At 43.9% G+C, this 5,461-nt stretch overlaps 1 non-coding gene across 1 annotated transcript; it reads right to left on the bottom strand.

Moving 5' to 3' along the window:
* Positions 1-3,284: 3,284 nt before the first annotated feature.
* LOC126005348 (U1 spliceosomal RNA) lies at positions 3,285-3,448 on the bottom strand. Its single transcript, XR_007494476.1, has one exon. It is a non-coding gene; the product is annotated as a U1 spliceosomal RNA (small nuclear RNA).
* Between the last annotated feature and the right edge of the window lie 2,013 nt (positions 3,449-5,461).

The following is a 5,461-nucleotide window of genomic DNA, read 5'->3' as shown; positions in this document are numbered from 1 at the left end:
CTGAAATGTACCACACATTTTTGGGAAATATGCCATACAATTTTTGGGAAATCAACCACACATTTTGGAGGGCCTCTTGGGAAGTGGAAATTTAGGAAGTGTAGTCACTGACCTAAAAGATATCGTTTAATTATAATAGTTGAACTAATTCTATTAAAAATCAAATAATCTTTGAATTGCATTGTAAGAGAATTGGCTTATTGTCTTTATTATTATTTTTGAAATGAAAGTCCAAGCAGAGCTCAAAAGACTTATGGACAGCTCCCAGTGAAGTGTAATCACCTTGGTTAGCAGCAGCCTGTGGTTCAAAGTTAGGGGCAGGGGTTCTGCTGGGTGCTATGTGGGCCTACCCAGGCCATCGAATGGATAGTACTTGGGGACTCTGTGGTACCAGGGATGGAACTGTATCAGCACATGGAAGAAAAGCATCCTGACCTTCTAGCATCTCTCTGCCTTCTCCCATTGCTTTATTTTATATTCCTGGAGACCTTATTTTATTTATTTATTTTTGGGGTCACACCCGGCAGCATTCAGGGGTTACTCATGGCTCTGTGCTCAAGCTCCTGGCAGGCTTGGGGGACCATATGGGATGCCGGGATTCAAACCAGGGTTCGTCCTATATTGGCTGCTTACTAGGCAAACGCTTTTCTGCTGTGCTATTGCTCTGGCCCCATCAGACCTTATTTTAAAATAATTTCATAGATTTCACTCTGAGACTCTCTTAGAGAAAAAACAACAGCAGTGCAGAAGGATTGTGCATATCTCCAGCATCTACTTTAGCACAGGATAAGAGAAGGCCAGTTTGTGGGAAGTTTTCTTGTTACAGCCAGACCTGTGAGGATCGCACCCACTTCCTTCAGTGTCGGATCTAGTCACACAGAAGTCAGTGCCCCTCTGTCGACAAGGCTGCAATGATGGGGAGATTCCTACCAGAAACGGCAACATCAAGTAAGGAGCACTGTTTCTTCTCCAGCTGAACGTCTTTCCAGCTTTGAGTGAAAAGCCAATGTTGCTGCATTAGTAATTGCCTGGCTGGTCTTTCGTTCTTCAGAAAGGCATCTGGAAAGGGACCGGGTCTTTCCTTCTGCTGGGGCAAGTTGAAAAGAGGAAAAAATAAAAAAATGATTTTTTGCAAAGGTCAAGGATGCCTGAGTTTGAAGGTCTCTGCCTCATTCCAGTCTCTAGAGGAAGGAAAGGGAGGAAGGGAATGGGAGGGAGAGCAGAAGAGAGCAAGGCAGAGAGGGTGAGGCAGAGGGGAAGAAGGGGAGGGAGAACAACTCTCTCTCTCTCTAATCACTGCAGACTTGGCAGCAGCTTCCTCCCATCAGCAGGAAAGTGCATTGTCTTATCCATCACAACCTTCAGATCACCTCCTTCTTGTCCTACAGCAGTGACATTCTGTCCACTGACAAATAGATTTCAATGGTCATTTAAAGAGCATCATTTTTAAATGAAATTCAAGGGACTTGTGAGGCTGATGTCTCTCCAGGCTCACCAGACAGGCCAAGAGTGCATTGCTTCACATACTTAAATACAGATTTGACTTCTTCCAGTTATCTGGTGAGTCTATTTTGCTTAGGCTCAAGTAAGTAATGTGGATATACTGTTTGATCAGGAGGAGAAATAAGAGGGCTGCTCTGACAATGAATTCCCATGTTCTCTTAATTCCTGCTAGATCTTTGTTTTTTGTTTGTATTTCGGGTCACACCTGGCAGTGTTCAGGGGTTACTCCTGGCTCCAGGCTCAGAAATCGCTCCTGGCAGGCTTAGGGGACCATATAGAATGCGGGAATTCAAACCACCGACCTTCTGCATGCAAGGCAAATGCCTTACCTCCATGCTATCTCTCCAGCCCTGCTAGATCTTTGAATATGACAAAACGTTTTTACTACCCTTCTCTTTAAACTGCACTCTAGAGGGATCTATCCCAGATGGGGTCAACACTGAGATCAGAGGGGACATAGACACAAAGGTGGTAGTGGCTATCATTCCCCAGGGTAGCTTAAGAACTAAAGATCAGTATATAAATTTTATCCTTATATAAATTTATCTTCCCAAAATGTATGTGTTCAAGGAAGGTGAATTGTATTTTATTTATATATGTATACCAGAGCTCATTTACTCTGAGACCATTCCTGCTGCTGAGATTGCCTATGGATGTGAACCTGAGGATTTGGTGTGGCTGTTGGCTTTGGGAGCTATCAGAGCTATACCTAGCAGTGTTAAAGGTTTACATGAGGATGATGTACCCCAAATCTTTGCTCTAACTTCCTGGACATTTTTTCTTTTTTGAGCCTTTACATACCCGGCTTTTTTTTTTCCCTTGGTGGTGGTGATGGTTGTTGGGCCATATCTGGCTGTGCTCAGAGCTTACTCCTGGCTCTACACTCAGGGATCACTGCCTGGTTGTGCTTGTGGGTACCATATAGAGTGATGGAGTTCAACTCATGTTGGCTGCTTACAAGACAAGTGCTCTACTTGCTATGTTATCTCAGTTCAGGTACTTCTGAACTGCTCTCACTGAACTGAGTACTCCAGGGTGAGTCTGACCACTTTTTAGTCTATCTACTCAGTAGTAGCAGGCCTTAATGTCTTCTTTTTCTTTCTTGCACATTTCCCTTGAGATATAATATGCATATAATTGTATCCCACACAGGCTGCCAACATCTTTTCAATTTAGTTTAGAAGGAGGGTACACTATTATCTTGACATCTGGTTAACAGCAAACCTGAATCTAGTTTATCTGATGAGCCAGGCATCCTTTCTGTCTCTTTTATTTAAAATACTGAAGCCTTCTGGAAAAACGTGTTCAACATACTACACACTTAGCACTTGACATATGAATTAGATGGTGGAAGTTAACAAGCTCCCTTCCAGCCAGTTTTCATCCAAGGAAGAAGTCCACCGATTTAAATGAGCAGGCAAGAGCCAAGGAAGTTTTGAGGTAGAGTATATGCTTTGCATGTAGTTCACTCCATAAACATGAAAACAAAACAAACAAACAAACAAGCCAAAGAGTAGTACACCCTCTACTTTGTGTTCCACTATGGTGTGATTTGACAATAAGATGACAAGAGCGTGTAAGTGCAAATCTAGGCTGGGAAAAAAAGAAATTGACTATATCTGTACAAACATCAATCACACAAGTGCAAATGTCTTGGGCCCCTCATTCTCTTTTTGATTCTAAACAGAGTAACCAGCCATTTGTAGAATGGATTCTCTTAAGACAATGTTTCAATAAACAAATGTTTGTGGAACTTTTTCTTTTTATTTATTTTTTTTTGTTAGGGGAGAGTACTAATGTAGTCCCCCACTGCCAGAAATTATGCAGTTGAATTTCCCACATTTGGGAAAATTGCAGGGGTCAGCACATCCGGAGTGCAATGGATGAGCAGAACCCTGAGGAAACCATCTTTGTGACCATGGCTTCTCACCTTCCAGGAAAGTATTGTGGGACTCTTATCTTTTCCATTTCTGCCCAATGTTTTAGTTTCCTTAAGAAGTAATAAGTGGGAGAGAAATGTTCAAGCATCCCAGAAAGGGCCAGAACATTTAGTTCTGTCATAATTGCATGACAAGCTAAATTGTAAGCAAAAGAGTACAGGGGAATATTTAGATCTCTGTTTCCTTTTTTTGACATTTCCCTCTGGAGGTACATGGGGCTATCCTAGAGACTTGCTATTTTAAATTGCCAAACTGGGTTTGTCATTTTTGTCATAGCTAGGAGGTACAGGAATTCTAAAGAGGGAGGAAAGAAGGCACTTAATTGGTATGGTGTTTTATATCACTTTATGTAACATGAAGCTTTTGAGAAGCGGGAAATCTTATTTTACATAAGGTATAGAGCATAGAGAAGTTGATCAGGTGACAGGCAAAAATGGCAAATGCACTCAAGTATGCTCAGAACTACGGAGTTAGGGTCAAGGAGACTGCAGGCTGCAGACCTCAGTTCCATCCTGGCATTGCATTATAGTTGCAAAGAGCAACTATATGCAATGAGTTCCGGAGCAAAGAGGCAGGAACAAGCCCTAGGCACCACCAGGTGTGGCATTCCCCACACCAAAACCTAAAAACAAAACAAAACAAAAAATCAGATCAGAGACATTAAAATACTCTCATTCTAGAAGGTTCCTGAATTTTATAGTCTTGAGAAGAGTTCTATATTTTAGAAACCGAAGAAAGAGTCGCAGAAATAAGGCTTCACCTTCAGCTGACTCTATTCCATTCGAGCCCAGCCTGGAGAGACCCTAAGAACCAAAGCGCCTTAGAGTCTTGTCCAAAACTCCTTCACCCCCAAAGACATCACAATTCTCTCTCTCTCTCTCTCTCTCTCTCTCTCTCTCTCTCTCTCTCTCTCTCTCTCTCTCTCTCTCTCTCTCTCCCTCCCTCCCTCCCTCCCTCTCTCTCTCTCCCTCCCTCCCTCTCTCTCTCTCCCTCACTCCCTCCCTCACTCCCTCCCTCTCTCTCTCTCTCTCCCTCCCTCCCTCCCTCCCTCTCTCTCCCTCCTTCCCTCTCTCTCTCTTTCTCTCTCTCTCTCTCTCTCTCTCTTTTTAAATTTAAACACCATGATTACAAATACAACTGTAGTTGGGTTTTGGTCACAAAAAGAACACCCCCCCTTCACCAGTGCAACATTCCCACCACTCTTCTTTGAGTTACACTCAAAGGAAGTTTTTGCTATAAAAAGATGAAGCAAGACCCTGGAAAAAAGCCGCTGATAATCTTCCTAACTGTGAAAAAAATAATCAATAAAGCAACTTATTTGCGTCCTTGGCTTAAAGTTTAGAATCCTATCAAATTCTGCAATGCTGTATAGAACAGAAAGCAGCTCTGGCCCAAGCTTTGGAGACTATTTGCTGTGCATTCAGCACTTAACCTTTAGAGTGAATTCAAGTCCTGAGCCCTGAGTAGGAATCAAGTAGCTAGTGTCGTTCCTCGCCTTTATATTAATCTGCAGACACCAGGTCGAATCAAAGCTAAGCGGCTCAGGGTGGTTCAGATGGTAGCTGGTCGCGGGTGATGGCCACCTCTGCGCCTGCGCTAGCCTAGCCCGGGGAGGCTGGAGTCGGAGGCTGCAGCCCTGCACCGAGCTCACTGCGGCACCGACTGCAGCAAGAGGCGCCACGCCCTGTTAAAGGCACAGCGCCAAATTTCCTCCGTCGGCGCAGCACCAACTGCTCCAGGCCGTCTGGCGCCAGCAGAGCAAATTTGCAGCTGAAAGGGTGGGGAGTGGGGGCGCTTGAGGGGGCTTTTTATAAATCTCAGGAGTACTTCAGTGCGCAGACCCATACTATGTGGGGGCGGGAAGGCAGTAATTTTAGGCTTATCTTCTTTGAGCTCTTAGATTGGACCTGACTGATCTGATAGAAAAACAGCTTCCTTTAGGAGATGGGAGGGAGAAATGCATCTAGTCCCAGATGTTCAAGCATATGTAAACTGGTTCAGCAACCTTGGAAGAGTGC

This window comes from Suncus etruscus, chromosome 3 (assembly GCF_024139225.1).
Source record: "Suncus etruscus isolate mSunEtr1 chromosome 3, mSunEtr1.pri.cur, whole genome shotgun sequence".
Taxonomy (NCBI): domain Eukaryota; kingdom Metazoa; phylum Chordata; class Mammalia; order Eulipotyphla; family Soricidae; genus Suncus; species Suncus etruscus.
The sequence above is the reverse complement of the archived record's forward strand: the minus strand, read 5'-3'. Positions and strand labels throughout refer to the sequence as shown.